Source organism: Monodelphis domestica, chromosome 2 (assembly GCF_027887165.1).
Source record: "Monodelphis domestica isolate mMonDom1 chromosome 2, mMonDom1.pri, whole genome shotgun sequence".
Taxonomy (NCBI): domain Eukaryota; kingdom Metazoa; phylum Chordata; class Mammalia; order Didelphimorphia; family Didelphidae; genus Monodelphis; species Monodelphis domestica.
The window spans coordinates 489,291,274-489,315,467 of record NC_077228.1 but is presented as its reverse complement, the minus strand read 5'-3'; the positions used below and the strand labels follow the sequence as shown (position 1 = coordinate 489,315,467).

At 39.5% G+C, this 24,194-nt stretch overlaps 1 long non-coding RNA gene across 1 annotated transcript; it reads right to left on the bottom strand.

Moving 5' to 3' along the window:
* Positions 1-815: 815 nt before the first annotated feature.
* Positions 816-20,938, bottom strand: LOC103100176 (uncharacterized). The gene is made up of 3 exons (XR_008916778.1): positions 20,839-20,938; positions 20,340-20,375; positions 816-14,676 (listed from the first exon to the last, which is right to left on the bottom strand). It is a non-coding gene; the product is annotated as an uncharacterized LOC103100176 (long non-coding RNA).
* Positions 20,939-24,194: the final 3,256 nt, after the last annotated feature.

Below are 24,194 nucleotides of genomic sequence, written 5' to 3'. Positions count from 1 at the left end.
GAGGAAGAAGAGGAAGAAGTGGAAATTTGGGGGTATGACAGGTAGAGATTAAATTAGAACCACCTTCCTCTCTGAGTCATGGATGAAAACGCTGCCTGGGCAGATGATACCACTGCCATTGCTTTGGGGCTCCCAGGCCAGATGATAAAAACAGCAGGATCTCAAAAACTGCTATGGGAAAATCAGGTTCAGGGGAAATGAAGGATGGCTTTTGGAAGCTGATTTCCCTGAAGGCCAGTGACAAAATGAAGAAGTATTTATTACCAGGTCTATTTAATTACCAGCAGAGTATCTGGCACATTATATGTGCTCAGAAATGTTCATTTAAAATGAAATTGGTCTGATGTGGCAAGTCATATCAAAAATCCCTTTTTAGTCTCCATTATTTCTTGGTCATAAAATGAAGATGTTAAACTAGACCGATTATAAAGGACATTTATAGGACAGTCGCTGCACTGGGAATTGGTGATAGGAAAGCAGGAATGAAACAGTCCTTGTCTCCAAGAAGCTTACATTCTATAGTAGGGATATAAAAGGAACATTATATATATAATAGATAGAGTAAATATGAAGCTCATAGGATTTTATGTATGTGGATTCTGGGGCTTTCATTGATTCTATGCTTAAAGTGATATCAGATGCTGAACTCAGGCACAACCATAGCATCTCCCACAGGGTTTTTTCTCTAAGTTCAAAGTCAGTGAAATGGGTATGCTGTGGAATATATTAAAAATTATCCAAATGCAAATGCCAAAATCTCTCTCTCTCTATTTCTATCTGTCTCTCATTTTCTCTTCCTCTCTTTCCTTTTCTCCTCTCTCTCTCTCTCTCTCTCTCTCTCTCTCTCTCTCTCTCTCTCTCTCTCTCTCTCTCTCTCTCTCTCTCATTAATGGGCTAAAATCCTTACTTTTCTCCCATAGACTGGCTTCCCTCCCAAATGTTGAAACCGCAGACTCATAGCATTAGACAACTCAGCGTTAATATTCGTATAATTTGTTGACAATATCAAATAACATACAATGTCTAACAGATAGACATTAGCAAGCTACAATAATGTGGCAGCCTGGATTGATTTCTTTCCACTTCCTCCCTTCACTCCTCCTCCTCAGAAGTAGGAAGGAAAATAGAAAGGAAAGTAGTCAGGCAGGAAAGGAAATGAAGTTTCTTTCTAGTCTTCTTCCTCAAGCTTTATGCACTGGGGAAGTAGTGGAGAGAAAGAACCTAAGGATTAGACTATATTAGCTCTTGCCCCCCAAATGTCTGAGGTTTCAACTTTGTATGTTCTCTCTACCTTTCTGCCTGGCTCCAGACTGCTCCTTCAGACTTCTGATCACCATTGTTCTGACTCACAGGAATATTTCTCACTCTTACTATAAGTCTTTAAGGAGCTGAAAACACTTAAAGTGAAGGATGTTGGGGGATTTTAAACAGGAACAAATCATAGCTAGCTTCTGAAGCCCATTCCCAGGTCAAGCCTGATGATCATAAGGTCCTGTGATCAAGATTTCTTCATAGTTTAACAGTGGCTGAGAAAATTAACAATTACCACATGCCAGCAATGCTTGTTAGTGGATTACTATTTTTGTCATGTTCTTTGCCATTTGCCCAGATAACATTCTCAAGAAAATTGAAGGGGAGATGGGAGTGGGGTTAGGCATTATTTCCTTTAGCTTTAGTATACCAACCATGGCACTAAGAAGTCCTGGTTGGTGAATGAATAAGTACAAATTCACATAACCAATCATATCTGATTGGCCCCAGACAATGCCATGCTTTACCTCCCATATAACTGTCCACTTTGGCCATCTTCTTGCCATCTGACCTACTGCTACATGGCCTGGACCACCAGACATTTTGCTACCACTAAGTGTCCCCAATGATGCTCTCAACCTCTAGTTTTGGAAACTATTATTAAACAAATGCTATCATTGTTTCTGAAAAAAACAAACAAACAATTAAACTGATTGCATTACGGCTTCAGTCACCATGCCTATGACCTCTCAGGCAAAAACATGCTTCATTGATCGCCACTCTTCCATATATGTTGTTTCTTTTGTAAACCTTAAAATTTCTCAGACTTATGAATGTTGGAAATTTCCCCATTGGGGAATCTTCTACTTAAAAAAAATTCCCTAGCAGATAGTGAGAATTCTACTTGAATGTGAGGGCTCCTTGCCTTGGGAATATCCCTACTCCACCCTACTTAGGACTGCTTTAGGACATAGAGCTCCTTGAGAACAATGAAAAGTGCTTTGACCCATGCTTATGGAAAGGACAGGAAGTTCTTTAAGTCATGACTGTTTTAGAATTGATACAATGGGATACTAAGTACCTATAAAGGTGGGGCAACTTGTAAACTACTTGGACCTAAAAGGTGAAAACTTACTCAGAGGTTTTTTCTAATGAAATTTGTCGACACAGCAGCATTTTTTTCCTGACTTACTAAAGAGATTAAAACTACTCAGCTGTCAATTCAAAATGGGCGGTCCTTTAGAAACATCTACAGTGATTGGTAGATGTAAGGACTTAGGGGAGGTGACAGAGAAGATTTTGCCCTTAAAAATAAGAGCTCAGGGAAGAGCTGGGAAGTCTGAAACATTCAGATTGGAGAGACTCATTCTGAGGAGACTGATTCTGAAACATTCAGATGGAGGAGGGAGCTGGTGAAAGCAGCTGAGATGCTGCTGGCCTGGTGTCATTAGAAATCCTTACTTAGACAGATCTTATGGTGAGTTATAAAAAACTGGCTGATTTCTCTTTTAAGACTCAGGTCTAGGCCGTATTGGCTTGAGGCCCTTCATACTTATTCCTTTTTTGCTCTCTCTCTCTTTCTTTGATTACTCATTGTATTGTTAATTAAAATCTCTATAAAACCCAATTGACTTGGGTATTTGAATAATTGGGAATATTTCCCTGGCGACCACCTTATATTTGATTTTAAAACCCAAGACACTGTAGTGAAACATATTTCTGAGGTCAAATTTGCTCACTCTCTCTTATATCTATCACAATTTATATCTTCCACTATTTTAATCACTACAGTTTAAGACCTCAACCATTTTAAATCTCATACTTTCATTAGAATGTAAGCTTCTTGGCATACCAATACAGAGTATTGATTCCAAGATGGAAGGTAAGAGTTAAAAAAAAAATTGTAAGCTCCTAAGCTATGTTATTTTTGCATTTGGTTCTAAGCACAGTTCTTAGAATACAGTAAGTGCTTAATACATACTTAAAAAAGACCTTTACTTTCTTAAAATCAATACTGTGTATTGGTCCCAAGGCAGAAGAACAGTAAGGGCTAGGCAATGGCAATTAAGTGATTTGCCCAGGGTAGCCTAGTTAGGAAGTGTCTGAGATCAGATTTGAACCTAGAATTTCCTTGTCTCTAGGCCTGACTCCCAAACCACTGATCCACCTAGCTGTGCCTAATTCATAGTACATTTTTATTCATTCACCTATACATTTTCTTTTATTTTTTGAAATATTTATTTCCAGTTCTGAATTCTCTACCTCTCTCTAGTTCCTCCCCCACCCACTGAGAAGAAAAGAAACACAATATCCATTATACATAGAAAGCTATACAAAACACATTTCCACATTAACCATGTTGTGAAGGGGGGAAAAGCAAGAAAAATTTAAAAATTAAAGAAAAGATGCTTCAATCAACACTCTGAATCTGTTAGTTTTCTCCCTCTGGAAGTGGGTAACATTTTCCATCATGAATTTTTTTGGATTTGTCATGGATCATTGTATTGATCACAGTAGCCAAGTCTTTCAGAGTCGATTATCGTTACAATGCTACCATCACTGTGTACAATGTTCTTTTGGTTCTGCTCACTTTATTTTGCATTAGCTCATGTAAGTCTTCCAAGGTTTTTTTGAAACCCCCTTCTTCCACATTTCCTAGAGTAACCAATCACAATTATGTACCACAGCTTGTTTAGTCATTCTCCAAATAATGAGCATCCCTTCAGTTTCCAATTCCTTGCTAAAATAAAAAGATTGGCTATAAATATTTTTGTACCTATGGGTCCTTTTGCCATCTTTTGTGGGTAATCTAATAGCAGTATTGCTGGGTCAACGTTTTATAACCTTTAGGGCATTGTTCTTAATTCTTCTCTGGAATGGTTGGACCAGTTCACAGCTCCACTAACAGTGTCTTAGTGTACCTATTTTACACAATCCCCTTCAGCATTCACTATTTTCTTTTTCTGTCATCTTAGCTACTTTGATAGGTCTGAGGTGGTACTCAGAGACATTTTATTTTTTCTTTATTATTAGTGATCTAAAGCATCCCCCCATCTGATGATTGATAGCAATGATTTCTTCTTCTGAAAACTTCCTCTTTATATCCTTTGACCATTTATCAATTAGGGAATGACTCTTATTTTTATAAATTTGACTCAGTATCCTATATTTCTGGGAAATGAGACCTTTATCAGGGAACCATTCATTCATTTCAGTTGTCTTAGCTCTACTGCCACCCCTAATTTACTACTGTTTGTTGGTCTCAAACTGGCTTCCTTTAGTACTTTTTCTGGCTTTCCATTTTTGGACTCCTATCAGTTCTGACAATGCCCAGAAAATCTACTTTATATTTTTTGCCCTGGCATTCCCCAGCTGTGAGAAAATGATATTCTAATTTTGTAAACAGCAAATGAAACTGTCCCAAGTCCCCACCTTTCCATTCCAACTGTCATCACTGGAGTCCAGGTTCTCCTTTCCTCTCAGCTCGACAATTTCAATGTTTTACTAATTAGTCTCACTTCTCCAATTAATTTTGCTGATCATGTTAACTTTCCTAATTTACACCTCTGACCCTGTTACTCCTTAAACCTTCCCGTGACTTCCTAATGCTTACAAGATAAAGTCCAAATTCCTAACATTATTGCAATAACCTGCTAGTTGATCTCTCTGCCACAAGTCTCTCCCCACTCCAATCCATCCCCTACTCAGCTATCAAAGTAACCTTCCTAAAGATCTGGTCTGACCATGTCACTCTCTCTCCCACCTCAATAAACTTCAATGACTCCTGTTCACCTCTAGTGTCAAATAGAAAATTCTGTTTCGCCTTCAAAGTTCTTTATAGCATATTCCCCTTACTCTCTCTGTTTCTGTCTCTCTGTCTCTGCCTCTGTCTCTCTGTCTCTTTTTCTGTCTGTCTGTCTGTCTCTTGTCTTCATACATCCCTCTACTCTTCAATTCAGGGACCCTGGCTTTCTTTGTGATTTCATCTCCTGACCCCAATCATTTTCTCTGATTGTCTTCCATGTTTAAGATGCTCTCCCATCTCACCCCTGTCTCCAGGCTTCCCTGGCTTCTTTCACTTCCCAGCTAAAACATCACCTTCTATATAACCCTTCGTTGATTATTTTCCATTTGTCTTGTATATAGCTCATTTGTGTATAGTTATTTTCATGGTGTCTCCCCACCTAGATTGTGTGCGCTTTGAGGGCAGGGACCCTTTGCCTTTTCTTGTATCTCTGGTGCTTAGCACTGTGCGATACATGGACAGGAGTCAATAAATGGTTACTGACTGCCTGACAATATCTTTAATCTTCATCTCCAGTCTTATTTCACGCCCTTCTGCTTTGCCTTCTCTCTGTTCCAACCAGACAAGACAAATCACCATTCTAGGAGCATGCTGTGCACTTTCTCATCTCTGTGGTTTCATTTAAGCTGTTCATCTATGTTTAGACAACATAAATCTTTCGTCTCATCTCATCTTTCCTTATTATTGAAATATTACCCCATTCTCTCAGACCTGATCAAATGGCAGTCGCTCCTGGAAATTTTCTGGACTTTCACAATGGAAAGTGATACCTCTCTAATGATTTCCTTTGACTTTTCTTAGGTACTTCAGCCAATGCTATACCATGGTCATTTCCGTGCATATCTTATGACAAAATCCCATATTTCTATAGTCATTCAAGATGGACAAAACACTGACCTTACAACAACCTTGGAAGATAGGTAAAGACATCATTATTGCTCCCATTTTTCCATGGGAAGATCACTTCTGAGAGACAATTTGTTTGCCAATGGTTAAACAGTTAAGCAATACCAGAGCCAGGATTCAAACCAAGGCTCCTGGCTCCCGAGGGTGGTGCCATGCTGAATCTCCTTGAGGACAAGGACTCTTCTTATTTACCATTGTGTTTCCCTCATCAGTTAGCACTCTACTTTGTACATATCAAAAGCTTAACATGATGACCTTGAATTTATTGAATTTGAAAATCTAACTCCCAATAGTCTTTGGGACCTAGTGGATTCTCTGGATCAGACAAATCTCTACTCTTCTGTGCTTAGGGCTAAATCAACCATCTGCACTAAGGAAAAAGAAATCTGGAATGCCAGTTGCCTTTAATCATGCTGCAAGTGCCAGTTGTCCCTCAGGATTTCGAATGAAATCCCTGGGCTGCCCCAGTAAGACTTGGTCACAGGGCTGGCCCTGGGTGTTGTTTTGGTTCACACTCAGGAGAGTATGAACAGGAGATTTTTTAGAGAACTGGAGGAAGGTCTGCTCAGTGAAAAGTTAGAGAAGATGGCTTCCCCAAATAGCTCACCTTATTTGGTACTTATTTTAAATTAGAGGAGTTCTATGCAATACTTCTGACTGCCACAGGAGCCAGATTAAAACATAATTGAGAAATATTTAACAAAATAAACAAAGTAGAATAAAAGATAGGTAGCCTTACATAAAAAACCCCATCTTACTTGCTATGGATAAGTCACTTAATCTTGTTTGCCTCAGTTTCCTCATCTGTAAAATGAACTGGAGAAGGAAATGCCAAACCACTAGTATCTTTACCAAGAAAACTAGTATTCTAGTATCTTTACCAAGAAAACTCTAAATGGGGTCACAAAGATTTGGACACTACTGAAACAACTGAATAACAAGTACATTCCATATTGTTTTCTCATTGCTTCCTGGGTATAAATTGGACAAACCATGATCTCATGGCTACAGACCTGGAAGGTATCTCAGAAGTCCAATTTATATATAACAAGAAATTTTTCTGTAACTGCTGACAATTCACCATCTGCTTGAGGACTTCTCTTGGGAGGGAGTCTACCACTTCCCCAGGTACCCAGAGAACTTTGGGATAGCCCTCATTGCTATACAGTTTTTTTTTTTAACATAAGCCTAATTATGCAACTTCATTTATTATTCCCATTTCTGACTTTGGGGACCAAGAATAATGAGTTGAATCTTCTCCATTTCAAACTTCCAAAAAAAGCTGTCATGTTCCCTCTACCAAGTCTTTTCCTGAGAGAAGAAGGAAGGAAGGAAGGTAAAGACAGAAAAGAAGACAGACAGAAAGAAAAAGAGAATAAAAAAAGAGAAAGACAAAAAGAAAGGGAGAGAGAAAAAAGATAGAAGAGAATCCCTGTCTCCGAGTCTTTATTGATCTCTTCCAGAAAGCTCTCCTCATTCTTACTATGATATTCTCTGACTCTCACAATAATGCTCTATTACTGATACACTCTGGGTCAACTTACCACCAAATAATACCCTAGTAGCTGACTCCAGCACTATGAACATGATTCCCTTTCCTAGTCTCTAGCTCTGAAATACTTCTATGGAAATGCTACTCAATGAGAGCACTGTGATTATTTCAATTGCTCCCTTGTCATCATCTCTTGCAGGTGCTAACGCTACAGGGAGTGAATGGGCCTACCTATATAATTTCCAATCCAGCAATACCCTATTGTCCTGACACTTTGCCCTCTTTGGTTTATATGGTGCATATTTAATGATCAGATGTTATGGCTCAATTGACCCCAAAGGTCAGGTTCTTTTCCTATGGTTCCCATTACCTCTAGACCCTCACTGTCTCTGATAAAAATCCTGGGGATGCTTAATTGGTCTGTTAATTTATTGACTTGTTTACTTCTTCCCAGTTGTAACTAGAAATTTCTGGAATTAATTCAGGCCTACGATCTTAGTTTCATAGATTTAGAATTAGCATGTAGCTTAGAATTTATCTGTTTCAACTCCCTCATTTTATAAACGAAGCCCAGAGAGAGTGAAAACTTGCTCAACTGACATAACACACAGTAAGTACCCAAGAGGACCGAGCTACTACACCATGCTTAATGGACTATTCAAGGTCCCCGAGCCATCTTCTCCTCCATTATTTTACTTGTCCTCTGAATATGCCTTGTGCTTTCCTACCTCTGCTCATAATGTTAAAACATCCAGGCAAGGATGGAACTGCACTCCAATAATAAAACGCTAAATTGGGAAAGAAAGAAATAGTAAGGCAACAAAAACAACACAAGCATACATTCCCAAATGAGTACAGTTTTCCTACTTCCCCAAGAGCATTTTGGGAAACAAGTACTTCCAGAAGCTCATTAGACCTGGCATGGGGCAAACTCCTCCTGCAGTGGAGGTGGAAGGTAAGCAGTTTTGGCTTCATTGCTTAAAAATTGGTCCTGATGGTAACCAAAGCCTGTCATTCCCCCTTTCCCAGGCTCTGTTACAGTTCATCATGCTTGGCTTAACTGCGGGTCTTATTTGCACCTCTCAGCCTTTTGGTGGTTGCTTTCCAATCATGGTCACCAATCCTGGAAAGAGACATCCATTCAAGCGCCATTTTTTTGGTGGTAAAAATCTTCTGCTTCCTGCCTTCCACTCAGTGGACCCTCCCCAACCTCTCTGGAAATGTGTGAGAGAGTGAGCTGTCAAGCCAGCCCCATACTCTGATGACTCTATGATCCAGGACCAATCTTAGCTCTCATGGGTATTAGGTCTTCTATGTCAGTTTCTTTCAATGACAAAAGTGGGCACTCCATCTCCTCTTCCAAAGCTCTCCTTTGGGTCCTTTCTAAGTGTCTATTTCTACAGATATAGCTATAGACTTCCAGGAATATAGGGGATCCAGGGAGAGATATATCCAGGGATACTTCCAACTTTCCCCTCATTTGTAGAAAATAAAAGACAATAGAAATAGAGTCAAATGAATAACTATTCCAGATTGCTTTTAGCCCCACTCACTTTTCTGTGTTCTTTTTTTTAAACCCTTATCTTCCATCTTAGAATCAATACAATGTTTTGGTTCCAAGGCAGAAGAGTGGTAAGGGCTAGGCAATGGGGGTTAAGTGACTTGCCCAGGGTCACACAGCTAGGAAGTGTCTGAGAGCAGATTTGAACCCAGGTCCTCCTGTCTCTGGGCCTGGCTCTCAAGCCACCTAGCTGCCCCTCATCATTACACTTTTACAATACCAAAATTGCTTTATTAAACATAATTACAATAGCAGTCATGATTTCTTCTAAGTTAAAGGGAAGTTATTTCTTTCACTAGAAGATAATGGTGTAGTAAGGACAAAGGAAAAGATATAGTCCCAAGGGTGATAGCCTTATGAGAAGGAACTGAAAGACCTTGGGTAATAGCAGTGAAGTCAGGGAGCAATTAGCCATTTAGGATGTTGTGCTATCACAGTCATGACAACATTTGGACAGCAGCACTAAAATCATTTGGGGCCTTAATGGAGGTGCCAAAAACCATTGTCCCCATTTTTCATTTGCTTTTTATTATAAGCAATTTATCACATGGGTGCAAATGATGTCTTCCAGAAATGCTTTCTGTGTGGGGTCACTGATGCATGAGAAAAAAAACCTATCTGGAACTAGCAGACTCTATTGCATCATGGGTATATTTTAATCCTGGGAAATGGCTGGCTTTGATAGGTGCCTTTTTTCCTAAGCTTGCTTTTCTCTTCTGATCTGTTAACTGTAGGATTTGAGAATGCTGATTTTTTTATAGCACATTTGTATTCTAGTCAGGCTGGTCAAGAGTCCAGGTCTTTCCAGGTTGGCATCTGTGTTGTAGATCTTCATTTGGCTTTCACAGAATCAGAACCACAAAATCCCAGAATTTCCAAACTGGAAGGTAGCTAAGCAGCTGGAGAGATCAAGCCAAATCCAATAAAGAATCCCCAGTAGGACTTACAGCAAATTTTCATGTAGCCATTGCTTGTGCTCTGGTGAGGGGCAACCTACTCCCTCCTGTGGTGGGCCATTCGACTTTTGGATAGCTCCAATTGTTCACAAATTTTTCCATATATCAAGCCTAAAGTTGCATCTTTGCCACTTCAGTCCATCACCTTTAGTTCTTTCCTCCAAGGCCAAATGGGGCAAATTTCATTACTGATCCATGTTTGCCTTTCAAGGACTTGAATACAGCAATCATATTCCCTCCAGTCTTATCTTCTCCAAGGTAAATATCCTTAATTCCTTCCACTAATCTTTATGTGGCATAAGCTCATACATAGCCTTTTACCATCACAGTGGCCTCACTTTAGATTCTCCCTAGTTTATTTAATCTCCTTCCTAAAATAGACTAGGAGAGGGGCAGCGAGGTTGCTCAATGGTGGAGAGCCAGGCCTGGAGTCATAAGGCCCTGAGTTCAAATTTGGATTCAGATACTTCCAAGCTATGTGACCCTGGGCAAGTCACTTAACCCCAATTGCCTAGACATTACTGCTCTTCTGCCTTGGACCTAATGCCAAGTATTGATTCTAAGATGGAAGGGAAGGGTTTTTAAAATAAAATAACATTTAAAAATGTAGCAGCAGAACTGAAACAATACTCTAGGTGCTGTCTGAAGATTATTTAAGAAACAGATGAGAGTATGTAGTGCCTCCATATTTCCCTTGGGATGAAATCCTATGTTTAGTTTTAAAGCCCTACAAAACCCATCTCCTTCTTACTTTTTCAATGTTTTATGCTGTTTTCCTCCTTCATGTTCTCTATGATCCAGTGGCACTGGCCTTCTAACTGTTCCTTGAACATGACATTCCATTTTCCAACTCAATACCTTCTCACTGGCTTCCCCACATTCCTGGAATGTTCTCCCTCTCTACTTCTACTCCCAGGGTTCCCTGGCTTCCTTCAGTTCTCACCTAATATCATCCCTTCTGCAAGAAGTTTTTTCTTGTCTCCCACAGCTTGTCTCTTCCCTCTTAGATGACCTCTAATTTCAGTTCAGTGCATTTGTGACCGACTCTCCATGACTCCGTTTGGGAATTTCATGGCAAAGATACTGGAGTGGTTTGCCATTTCCTTCTGCAGCTGAGTTACAGATGAGGAAACTGAGGCAAGGTTAAATGACTCTCTCAGGATCACACAGCTTGCAAGTGTCTGAGGCCAGATTGAACTCAGGAAGATGAGTCTTCTTGACTCCAGGCTCAGCACTTTATCAACACTCTTCCTCCAATTTATCCTATATTTATCTTTCATGTTTTCTCTTCCTTTAGCCTGTGAGCTCCTAGAGAACATGAACTGTCTTTTGCTTCTTTTTTTTTTTGCATCCCCAATGCTTAGCCCAGTATCAGGCACATAGTAGGTACTAAATGAATAGACAAAGAGAATATTACTTTCTTATTCATGGAAGTTATACCTCTCAATGTATCCTGAGAAGATTTATTCTTTTTTTTTTAAACCCTTACCTTCCTGTCTTGGAGTCAATACTGTGTATTGGCTCCAAGGCAGAAGAGTGGTAAGGGCTAGGCAATGGGGGTCAAGTGACTTGCCCAGGGTCACACAGCTGGAAAGTGTCTGAGGTCAGATTTGAACCTAGGACCTCCCATCTCTAGGACTGGCTCTCAATCCACTGAGCTACCCAGCTGCCCCCGAGAAGATTTATTCTTAATACTGCATCATTTGATTTCTAGTATTGCTCTGCAACATTACAGTCTTTTCTTCATTCCTTTATTCTGCCTATCCTAGGAATCTACCTTTTATGCCTCTCCCCCAAGCATCTTCTAAAATTGGGATGATTAAGATTGAAAACTTAAGCTCAACCTTTCTTGTAAACTGAACTAGTTTTGGCCAAATGTGTCTAGAGGGACATGGCCATATCCTTGATTTCTTCCATTAAGATGAATGATGAAAGTCAAACTTAACCAGACCTAACTTGATTTCTCCATCCAGATCAGCAAGAATATTGGAATCCTGAGATCAATATGTGACTTGTAAGGGGGGAAAAGGGATTAATTTTAAAAGGGTTGCACTGGATTATTTAAGAGTGTGGATGCCAGGAATTTAATTAATTCCGAAGAGATTTTATTTACAAAATGTAGAAAGAGTGAAGCAAGAAATCAGAGAGGATAACTAAGTAATTTATCTCCAGCCCCAGGCTCAACCCAGACAGGGCTAATTAGTCCTTAGCTGAAGGGCCTCAGCCTTGAGTCAAGGACCTGGGATGCAGGGAGCCTCTCTCAAGAGGAGAGGTCTCTCCTGAGGCTAGTTTCTCCAGACAATCAAGCAGTTAAGAGTCAACTTTTCACTCACCATGTGTCAGTCCAGTCAGCAGATTCTTTATCAGCCTCAACAGGAAACAAGGTCTCAGGTCCAGTCAACACTCCAAGGAATGAAGAATTGTCCTCAGTCTCCACTTCCAAAAAATGAAGAGCTGACTCTCACAGGAAGTAACAGCTCCTTTTAAAGACATTTTCTCTTGCGTAACTTCCTGTGTCTTCCTCTAATTGTATGTCCACCAATCACAGTTGATGCCTTGTTTTAGGACTGCCCAGAAGGCAGTCAGTCGATTCTGAATTGTCACCCATTATTGCACACATGGGTCACAGGGCTCCCCCACTCAATGTGTGAAATGGGGTGTTTGCACCTTTGGTGATTAAATTAAAAAATGGGCAGATTTCCCACACAACTTTAAGTACTGTGTTCTAAAAATAGCCAGGGATTACAATTTAATCTTCACAATCACAATCACAAATAACAATTTCCCTTGTTATAATCAGGGGAGAATTAAATTTAATCTTCACAGACTTTTCACCATTGTCATGAGGGAATCAGGGAGGAAAGGTAAATATTAGCTCACCTCCTCATTAGTATCCACTAATTAGAGATGTCTTGGACTGTCTAGGAGAGGGCTGAATAATAAGTTTTTATAACTGTATTTAGAAAACAAAAACCCTTACCTTCTGTCTTAATATCAATTCTAAGACAGAAGAACAGCAAAGGGTAGGCAATTTGGGTTAAGTGACTTGTCCATGGTCACTCAGCTAGTAAGTGTCTGAGGTTAAATTTGAATCCAGATCCTTATTCCAGACCTAGTGCTCTGTCCATTGTATTACCTAACTTCCCTTACAAATTGTATTTAAATGAATCAAGACTCTGCATGAATTTTCACTGATCACCAAAAGAGATCCTGGAACATTAATTTGTTGGTTATTGCTAGCCTCATCAATAAATCAATTTTTCTTACCCAGAATCAGGTCTCTCAGAATTTTTATTCATCACAAGCCCAAGACCACATTAGTGTTTTTTGCCTTCTGTATTACTCTATTGACTCATTTTGAGCCATATTCATATTTTAGTTGACTAAAAGTCCCAGATCTTTTTCACAGAGATGATTGTCAAGCTATGCTCTCCCAGATTGACTTACAGGTTGATTTCTTGAACTCAGGTCACTTTACAATGACCCTTTTTAAAGCTTCATCTTTTTGAAATTCAGACAAACTTTTAGCCTATGAAAATCTTTCTGGATCCTGATTCTTTCATCTAGAATATTATTTGTCATTTGTGTCAACTGTGAATTGCACGAAGACGTCATTTATAAAACTTTTTAACAGCATAGCTCTTGGAGACACTCACATGGGGACCACCTTCCAAGTTGATATGGAAATATTAACAATCAGCAGGGGAAAATGTTAGCATTGTAGATAGAGATTCAGGTCTAGAGTCAGGAGGACCTAGCAAATCTGGCCTCACAAACTCTCTAGCTGTGTGACCCTGGATAAGTCACTTACCCTCAATTGCCTAGACTTTGCCATTCTTCTGTCTTAAAATTGATGCTAAGAAGGTAAGAATTATTTTTAAAAAACAACACACACAATGAATTTGACCATTTGAACAGTTTTCAGTATAGGTAGTTGTATTTTCCCTAAGGATATTTATGAGATACTTTAACAAAGCTTTAGGGAAATCCAGGAAAAGCTCACCTAAGGCATGTCATAATGAAAAAGGTTCTGGATTTGGAACAAGGGGATCTGAGTTTGAATCCTGGCTTTGCCATTAACTCTCTATATTAATGTGAACAAGACACTTAATCTCTCTGGCTTTCTGTTATTTGATCTATAAAACAGAGGAGTTTTTAGATAACTTCTAAGGTCCCTTCCAGCTCTGAACCTACAGTCTTACAATTCTGTGAGCTATCAGGTTAGTTACCCTGCCTGAAAGATAATAAAGTTAGTCTGGTATGATCTGTTTTTTGTGTTTTTTTTTAATCCACTGCCTTATAATTGATACTAAATATTAGTTCCACAGCAGAAGAGGTTGGTAATGGGGGTTAAGTGACTTGCCCAGGGTGACACAGCTAGAAAGTGTCTGAGGCCAGATTTGAACCTGTGACCACCCATCTCCAGGCCTGGTCTCTATTCTGATTTGTTCTTGATGGAGCTATGGTGTTTTTTTGTAATCATAACTTCTTTTTCTTGTCATCTTTTCAATAACATGTTCTAAAATTTTCCCAGGCATCACACTCAACTCTACTGACCTAGAGTCTGTAGATGACATTCTCTCCTTCTTTTGGAACACTGGGGCAGTTGTATTTCTCCAGGACAGTGACATCTCTCTTATTCTCTGCCATCCTTCAAAGATCAATGATGGCGTCAGTAATCACACCCTCCAGCTCTCTCAGTACCCTAGGAAGTAATTCATCAAGGTGAGTTGCTTTGAATCCATTAAAGAAATCCAGGTACTCTTTTACTGTGTCCTTCCTTTTGAGAGCCAAACAACACAATTGGATTTGTGTTGGCTGACTGTTTTCTCAATATTCTTGGGACTGTTTGTGCGATGTGCGATGGTCCTGATATTTCATAATCTATCTTTTGAGCTTCTCATGAGAATCTTACCAAGACAACACACATCTCCATATCTCAGAACATTCACCATGAGGACGGGAACTGTCTCATTTTTGTATTTTTTTTTTGTTTAATTCTTACCTTATGTCTTAGAATAAATACTGAGTATTGGTTCCAAGGCAGGAGAGTGGTAAGGGCTAGGCAATTGGAGATAAGAGACTTTCCCAGGGTCAAGTATCTGAGACTGGATTTGAACCCAGATCCTCCCATCTCTAGGCTTGGTTGTCTATCCACTGAGCCATCTACCTGTCTTTCATTTCTGTATTTGTATCTGTGGTACCTTGCAGAAAGTTTGGTATATATTAGGTACTTGATGAATGCTTATTGAATGATAGATTAATTGATAGCAATTGTCTTGAAAGGCTGTGAAGTAGTTTAACATCGAATATAGTGATCTCTAAGGACCCATTACCTCAAAGTGGAACTTCTGAATGAAAATTTGATGTTTGGGATTCCATGCTTGATACAGTAGAAAAAGAATAGTGGCTCTGAAGGAAGAGGATCTGAGTTCAAATCTCACCTCTGATATTTACTCCCTATGTGGGAAAGAAACTTGACCTCTCTTGGTCTCAGTTCCCTTAACCATAAAAGTGAGGAGTTGAACTAGATAATCCCTAAATTCCCTTCCAGTTATAAATCTCTGAACCTTATGAAATGACTCCCTCTCTGTCATTCCAAATGGACACAGAAAATCCTAGTTTAGATTAACCAGAAGAGGGAGGCAGAGGACATGAGATCTTCCCCTAGGTCCATTGACTTCTAGAAAGACTCCAGTGTTCTGAAGATAAGGAGCATGGTAGGAAAGGTCTTACTTAGGCAGGCATCATTGGTGGCCCCCTAATGGCATGCCCGAAAAAACCCGAGCCACCTTGGCTTTGGAATCAGAAGAGCATGTTAGAATGTCAGCTCTGCTACTTAAGATGTGTGACCTTGGATAAGTGACTGTAACTCTCTGAGTCTCAGCTTCTTCACTGGTAAAATGGATGGAAATATAATATGCCTCCTAGTTTTCTCCCCCATCAGCCTAGGACCTTCATTAGGTATCACCATAATGGCCCTACTGCTCCAATGGGAGAACACACATGTATGGTACCATAAATTCAATCTGTCCAGGCAGCTTTTGCAGTACTTGGGAGCCCTAGGAGGTTAAATGAAGATTGATGGTAGGAGGTCAAGACAAGAGTGGAAGCCTAAAAGCCCCAGCAGAGATTCCCTGGACCCCTACAACCTCCTATCCACTTATTCTTTCAGAGAGAGCAGGTACTTGGAATGACCATGGTGGCAGCTGGACTTAGACCTGCACATCTTTGAGCTCTGTTGTTTTGCTTCCTCTTCTTTCCCCTCCCTTCTCTATATCCTCACATTTAGGGGCCCTCAAATTTAGACCAGCATGCATCGGCTTTCTTGATCTAAGAGACAACACCAAAATATAAGCAAGTACTTGTGACTCCTGGAGAGGGGACTACTCAGAGTCCTATTCTTTTTCATATTTCCCCTCTTCTACTGTCTTCATTTAGTCTGTCACCCACTCTCATGGCTCTAGTGCCAGTCAGACTGCCTCTAATCTCTCCCCTCTCCAATCCTCCCTTCAAATTGCTGCCAACATAATCTTCCCAATGCATACATTTGACCATTTGCCTCTGATGAAAACCCTTTTCTTGTTGAGAGGAAGAAGGCTATTAGAAGCAGAGGGTCTTTGCATTGGAGAGTTAGAGGTCTTCTAATCTAATCCCTAGTTTTTACATGAAGAAGGAATTCACTCTAGAACATCCTCCAAAAGCATTTATCTAACCTCTGCTTGAATATTTCCAATGACTAAACAGTTATTAACCCAAGAGCCAATTTATTTCATTTAGGCAGCTCTAATTAGAAAGATACTCTTGTGTAGTGGATAAAGAGCTGGCCAATAAGCTGAGAAGGCTTGAGTTCTGCCATGGGCTGTGTGACCTTGGGTAGGTCACTTAAGCTAGTAGGGTTCCAAGAAATTCCCTTAGACTATAAATTGCTCACCTGCACTGGGTAGAAGCTTCCTTGTGTTGGAGTTCCTTAAAGCCTGAAATCACAGGTCTAGTCACTACGCTAAATATCTTGAAGTTCTTCCCTCTATTGATTGAAAGTGTAGTTCAGGCCTGTAACATCTGTCTCCTGATCCCAATTTTGCTTTTTGGGGTGAAGAGAAGGGAAAAGGGACAAGAATTTATCAAGTACCTACTGCTCTGCTGTCTACCAGGGTGAAGTAATCCACCTTTAACATGAAATGCTTCCACATCCAGTAGTTTCTCACTGTCTAAAGGATAAAAAGGGCAACTAGGTGGTGCCAGAGTGCCCAGAGCAGTGGGTTTAAAGTATGGGAGACTTGAGTTCATTTCCCACATGAGATTATTGCTAGTTGTGTGACCTCAGGCAGGTCATTTATTTTTGCCTCAATTTCTTAAAAACAAAAACAAGCAAACAAAAAAACCAACCTATAAAACAAAGATAAAAAGAGGGATTATTGTGGCCATCAAAGGATATAATAATTGTAAAGCACTTAGTACAATGACTAGTGATGTAAAATAAATACTAGCTATTATTATCATTATTATAAAACCCCCAATCCTTAACATCATTCAAGACATCTGGCCCTAATCAGTCTCTTCCTATAGCATTCCCCCTTCTTCCATTAGACCGTTCTAGGTCTACTACATTAGTGACTAATCCATGATTGCATTCTTTCTCCTGCTTTCAAGCTTGGGGGCAATTCCCTGATTTTCATCCTGATCTTGCTAGGTACATACTACCCCAGCATTGTTATCTGTTGGAAGCCTTTTTTTCCTCTGATGTTTGACTTGGTCTTCCATTATGCCTTCCCGAATAATCCAAGTTAGAGTCCTCTTCTTGCATTTCTCATACCACCGGTAACCACTCCTTAATGATAGTTATTGTTGTTCCGTTATTTCAATTATGCCTGACTCTTCATGGCCCCATTTGGGATTTTCTTTCTCAAGCTCATTTTACAAGTGAAGAACTGAGGCAAATGGGGTAAGTGACTTGCCCAGGGTCACACAGCTAGTGTCTGAGGCTGTATTTGAACTCAGGTCTTCCTGATTCCAGGCCTGGTAATCTATCTACTGTACCACCTATCTATCTTCTTAATGATAGTGACTTCCTTTTAAGATTATTGCTAGTTTATCCTGTATATATCCTATTTGGCTAAAGCAATGCATCTTGTCTCCATAATTAGACATAAGCAGGAATTATTTACTGCATTTCTTTGTATCCTCTAGCATTTAATACAATGCTTGGCATATGGTAGATGTTTAATAAATGCCTGGTGGCTTGACTTGACTTATACAGTTATCAGAATCTCACTGGTGCTATAATTATTTGCATATCTCATCCCCCTACCAGATAATAAACTTGTTCAGCACAGGATTATGTATGATTCTATTAATTTCTACATTTAGAGGGCAAGAAAAAATAATGCACTAAAAAGAAAATCCAGGAGATCACAAGCAGCTAAGTAGCACAATGGATAGTGTGATGGACCTGGATTCAGGAGGATCTGGGATTAAATGTGGTCTTAGACACTTCCTAGCTGTGTGATTCTGGGCAAGTCTTTTTACTCCAATTGACTAGCACTTGCTGCTCTTTTGTCTTAGAAATAATACTAAGACCAAAGGTAAGGGTTAAAAAAAAAAAGGGAAGAAGGTAGAAGAATAATCAGTATAGCCTTGTCACCAAAGTTAGAGGAAGAATTTTGAGAAGGAAAAGTTCAATTGGCTTGGCAAGAAGGGAGGTGAGGTAGAAGGCATATTTTTCCCCTTTTTTAAAATTCTAAATATTTTCTCATGTTTACATGATTCAAGATCCCCCCCCACCCCACTCTTTCCTCCCTCCTGAATCCAACAAGCATTTCCACTGGGTTATAATACATGTATCATTGTTCAAAACATATTTCTATGTTATTCATATTTGCAGTAGAGCAATCCTTTAATATCAATACCTTAATCACATCCCTACAGCACTACTTGATTGAGCATATATTTTTCTTCTGCATTTCTGCTCCTACAGTTCTTTCTCTGAATGTGGATAGCATTCTTTCTCATAAATCCCTCCGAATTGTCCTGCATCATTCATTGCTGCTAGTAGAGAAGTCCATTACGTTTGATTGTGCCACAGTGTATCAGTCTCTGTATACATTGTTCTCCTGCTTCTGCTCCTTTCACTCTGCATCAGTTCCCGGAGGTCATTCCAGTTCACATGGAATCCCTCCAGTTCCAACCTCTGAACATTTTCTTCTCTCAATCCAATTCAAACCCTTCCATAACTTTTTTTATTATCTCCACTCACTAACTATATTGGATGAACCACTTGACTTTGTCCAAGAAAACTTTATTCCAGGGTTCCTTTCATCAGAGTCAAATAGGAGGGCAAGAGAGGGTCAGCATTAATTCTTAGTTCCAGGATTGTCTCAGTTCTAGCCCTCTTTGAGACAGGCTTGAAATCTGAACATTTCCCCATACTTCCAGTGAGAAGAATTTCATTTTTCATCTAGTTTTCCAAGTGCCTATTATATGGCAAGTGCTCAAGAAATGTCTGCTGAATTTAATTGGTTTAGTTGATGAATGCTATTGGGATTTAGAGAAGATAGAGCATGTAGTGATGGATTCATGTGCAAAGCCTTCATAGAAGATGTGAGGTTTGAGCAGCCTATTGGAAAGATAGGGATTTGGATCTGGAGAAGGGAAGTAGGAAACAGGTCATACATAATACATTACCTCTAGAGTGCTTCAAGTAACACTATCTAGCATTTGCATAGAGCTTAAAGGTTTTCAAAGCATTTTCCAAACATTTTCCTCTTTTATAACCTGACAATATTGGCAGTGAGATACTATTACTCCCTCTATTTTATTTGCCTACTCAATGAGTATCTGTGAGCCAAAACTTCTATTAAGGATGGTCCTATTGTGACAAACTTATGGGGGAATGCGATCAAGAAATTGTATAGTGCAAGATGGGCAGGCATGGATGGGTTGTGATATCGGCATCATATACAGAAAAATGTGATCACATATCTGAATGTTTGTTATGGGTCATAGGCTTATAGAATATTAGGGCTAGAATTCCATTCAATTAATTCAACTTATGTTGATAGACACATATTAAATACCTACTGTGCTTAGAAAACCTGCTAGGAATTGAAGGAGATACAAGGTTTAGGTAAGAAATATACTTACCTCTCATGGCAGCTGGATGGCTCAATGGATTGAGAATGAGATCTAGAGACTAGAGGTCCTGGGTTCAGATTTTATCTCAGACACTTTCTAGCTGGGTGACCCTGGGCAAGTCACTTAACTCCCATTGCTTAGCCCTCACCACTTCTCTGCCTTGGAACCAATACACAGTATTGATTCTAAGAAGGAAGGTAAGGGTTTAAAAAAAAGAAAAAGGAATATACTTACTCTTATTCATTGAAGAAACATTTATTGGATGAAGCCCTGGGGAAATATGCAAAGTTTCAAACTTCAGTTATATTGAATTTGCCTCTCTGCAACCTTTGAAACTGCTAGCTATTCCCTGCCTTTGGATGATCTCTCTTTTCTTGGTTTCATAGCCATTACAATCTCCTCTATCTCTCCCCACCTCTCTAATTTCTTCTTTCCTATCTTCTTCCCTGGTTTCTCCTGGGCTTCTCCTCTTCTTCCTGACCCCTGGAAATGTTTCCTCCTCAGTCCTCTCTTTTCTAGAAGGAACCTTAGCAATCCTCTGGCTCAGTGCTCTTATAATAGAAATATGACAATGATGAGCCCCCAAAGTGAAGTGTCCCATAACCAGTTCATAGTTGAGATGAAGGTAGCCATGGGGCTATTTCTCTGGCTCCATTCTGTTTTAAAATAGTAGTGTAATAAGGAATTCTTTATTCCTTTTTTATTTTAACTGGGGACCTGGAGGTCCTCTTACCATGTAGATATGTAGGAATTAACCAGGTCATAGTGACAGGAAGCAGGAAACCAGGAGCCCTGCTCTGGGCAAGCGTCAATTGCAAGCTGTCAGTTGCTGACAGTTAGGGCTGAGAATTGTGGGGAAGTTGTCTCCTGGGCATCAGTTGGTCGTTGGTGGTTGGTTGCTTGTGGTGTGGGTTGGTGATTAGTTGGTGATTGTTATTATAGGTAGATATAGGCAGTTTTAGGTAGTAATTATAGGTAGTTATAGGATAACTAGTATAGACCTTAGGAAATTTTCTTTCTCTACCTCCTTACTATATTCTTTTACTATCTCTATTTTAATTAAACTAAATTGTTAATTATTAAAAGCTGCCAGAAGTTTTCTTTTCTCTGGCTTAAAGGGATAATATTAATTTACAACTCTACCACATTCTCATTAAAACTAAAATTATTAAAAGCTGCTCTCTTATTTTGTCAAAACCCCTATTTTAACCCTTATAGTAGTAGGAGACATCATTTGAGAAAACTCATCATGATCCCATAGTGAGTAGTGACTCAGAGATTAATCATCCCTTTGGAAACAAAACTGTCAAAACATTAGGTTCTATTTCATCCACATTTCTACCTCCCATTTCTCAAATTCAGATCTAAAAAAAGTAGGAGGCCATGGTTGAAGCCAGGACATCAATAAACCAAAAGTGATTAGGTGTCAACGGGGACTTGGTTCCAAGTCTTAGTTTTGGCACTGACTTTCAGTTAGACCTTGGGCAAATTACTTTGATTCCTGGCACCTTCATCACATGTAAAATGGGGTTAGATAGTGACTCCCAGGGTCTTTATCTCATGAGTATAATTTCCTTATCTGTAAAGGAAGGTGGGTAGACTGGATTCTTTTTTAAGATCTCTTCCACAGAGTGGGAACATAGCATTAGAATTTGAAGGGATCTCAGAGGCCATTTAATCAAATTCTTTCATTTGACAGAAAACTAAGGCATAGAGAGAGGTTAAGAGATTTGTCCAAAGTCACAAAGTTAGTATCAGAGACAGGATTTCAACCTCAGTCTTCCTGAATCCCATTCTAATACTCTCTCCACTCTGCCAGGATGCTTCTAGTAAACATCAACTCACTTCTCGAGGGGCTCATTGTTTGGAATGAGATGACATTCTTTTTTCTGAAATGCTCTGAGCCCTTTGCAAAAACCATTGCAGTCAGTTCCCAAGTTACAATTTTGAGGCTCAATGAAAGCAAAGTAATCCATATAATGTAAGTTGTTAGAATGGATGGTCCTCATAGAGTGGCAGATATGAGATAATATAAGAGAGATTTTATTATAATTATGACTATCTGAAAATCAAATGGGCTGCTCCATGATGTAGTGAGCTTTCCAAATCTGGAGGGTTTCTATCAGAAGTTGGACAATCACTTGTTAGAGACAGAAGGGATTCATGCATCTTGCAGTTGGTTGGGCTCAATTACTTCTCAGATCTCTTTCAATCTGAGATTCCATAATTGTATACAAGGAGAATTTGGCAAATGATGTCTTAAAGGCTTTCACCAAAAACATTAGTAGTTTCTTTACATAATAAGTGTACCTCGCTTTTAAAAATGTCTAGTTCTAGGAAATTTGAGTTTTCAGAGAAAGATAGATTAGGAGGTTAAAGTTTGTTTTACAGAAACATTCGTTGAGATACAGAATTCATTACACAATTCCTTTTAATAATGAGTCACCCTCAACTGGCCTCTCCAATTATCTTGCAAACCTCTCAAACTAGATGTTCAGTAGACGTCTTAAACTCTACATATCTAAAACCGAACTCATCCTTCCCCCTAAACCCTCCACTCTCTTATAGCTTTCTTATTACTCTTGAGGGCAACACCATACTCTCTCTTCTTCAGGCTCACAATCTAGGAGCCATCCTGGATTCTTGGATTCCTTGCTATCTCTCACCCCACCATATCCAATCTATTGCCAAGGCCTGCCAATTTCCCCTTTGCCCCATCTCTTGAATACATTCCCTTCTCTTCTCTGACACTGCTGCTACTCTAAACCTTGGACTATTACAATAGCCTTCTGATGGATCTACTTGCTTCAATTTTCTCCCTGCACCAATATAGCCTCTATTCAGAAACCAAAGTGATTTTCCTAAAATACAGGCCCACCTATGTCACCCCTCCATTTAATGAACTTCAGTGGCTCCCTGTTGCCCCAGGATCAAATACAAAATCCTGTTTGGCATCCAAAGCCCTTTATAACCTAATCTCGTCCTGTCTTCACAGTCTCCTCAGGCCTTACTCCCCATCACATAGTTTTCTATTTCTGCCATTCCACAAACAAAACACTCCATCTCTTGGGTCCAGACATTTTCTCAGGCTTTACTCAATGGCTGGAATGCTCTCCATCCTCTTCTTTGCTTCTTGGCTTCCCTGGCTTCCTTTAAATCCTGGTTAAAATCCTATCCTCTACAGGAGACTTTCCCTAATCCCTAGTAATTCTAGTGCCGTCTCTCTGCTGATTATTTCCTATTTATCCTATATATAGCTCATTTTATGTATATTTGTTTGCCTATTTTCTCTCCCATTAGATTGTGAACTCCTGAAGAGCAAAAATGGTCTTTTGCCTCATTTTTACATCTGCAGTTTCTAGCACCGTGCCTAGCACACAGTAGGAGCTTAATAAATGGTGTTCACTACCAATTGATGTGTTGGGAATATTTGCAAAATTTCGATTTATTTTTTTTTTCAGGAACACATCTGTGGTACAAAGCAAGAGAGAGTTCTAGAACTGCATACTTCTTGTAGATCTGTTTCTTTGTCATCTGTTTATATCAACTTATTTTATTTCATTCATTTGTTGATCTGCCATTTAATAAAGTCCTCCTAAATATAAAGCATTGGGCCAAGTGCTGGGGATACTAATATAAAAAGGAGAGCAATCCTTGTTCTTAAGGTGTCTACACTTTAGCAGGGGAATGAGACATTCACATAAACAAATATTGTTGTTCCTTTTTAAAAAAATCTTACTTTTTGTCTTAGTTACAACTCTAAGATAGAAGGGCAAAGGCTAGGCAAATAAGCTTAAGTGACTTGCCCAGGGTCACACAGGTAGGAAGTAGCAAAGACCAGATTTAGAACCCAGGTCCTTCTGACTCCAGGCCTGGCTTCCTCCACTGTATCACCTAGCTCCCCCATCCTTCATTTTGAAGAGAACCTCTTGGGGTGATGTCTTGACTTTTGTGTGAATTGGATTTAAGTAAATCAGGGCGGCACAAAGTCATCAGCCTAACTCTTTTCCAGAGTCACCAATGTCCAGTGGCAAACCACAAATGAACACAATATAAATGAGAATGAAAAAAAAAAGGCATTTAGGAGAG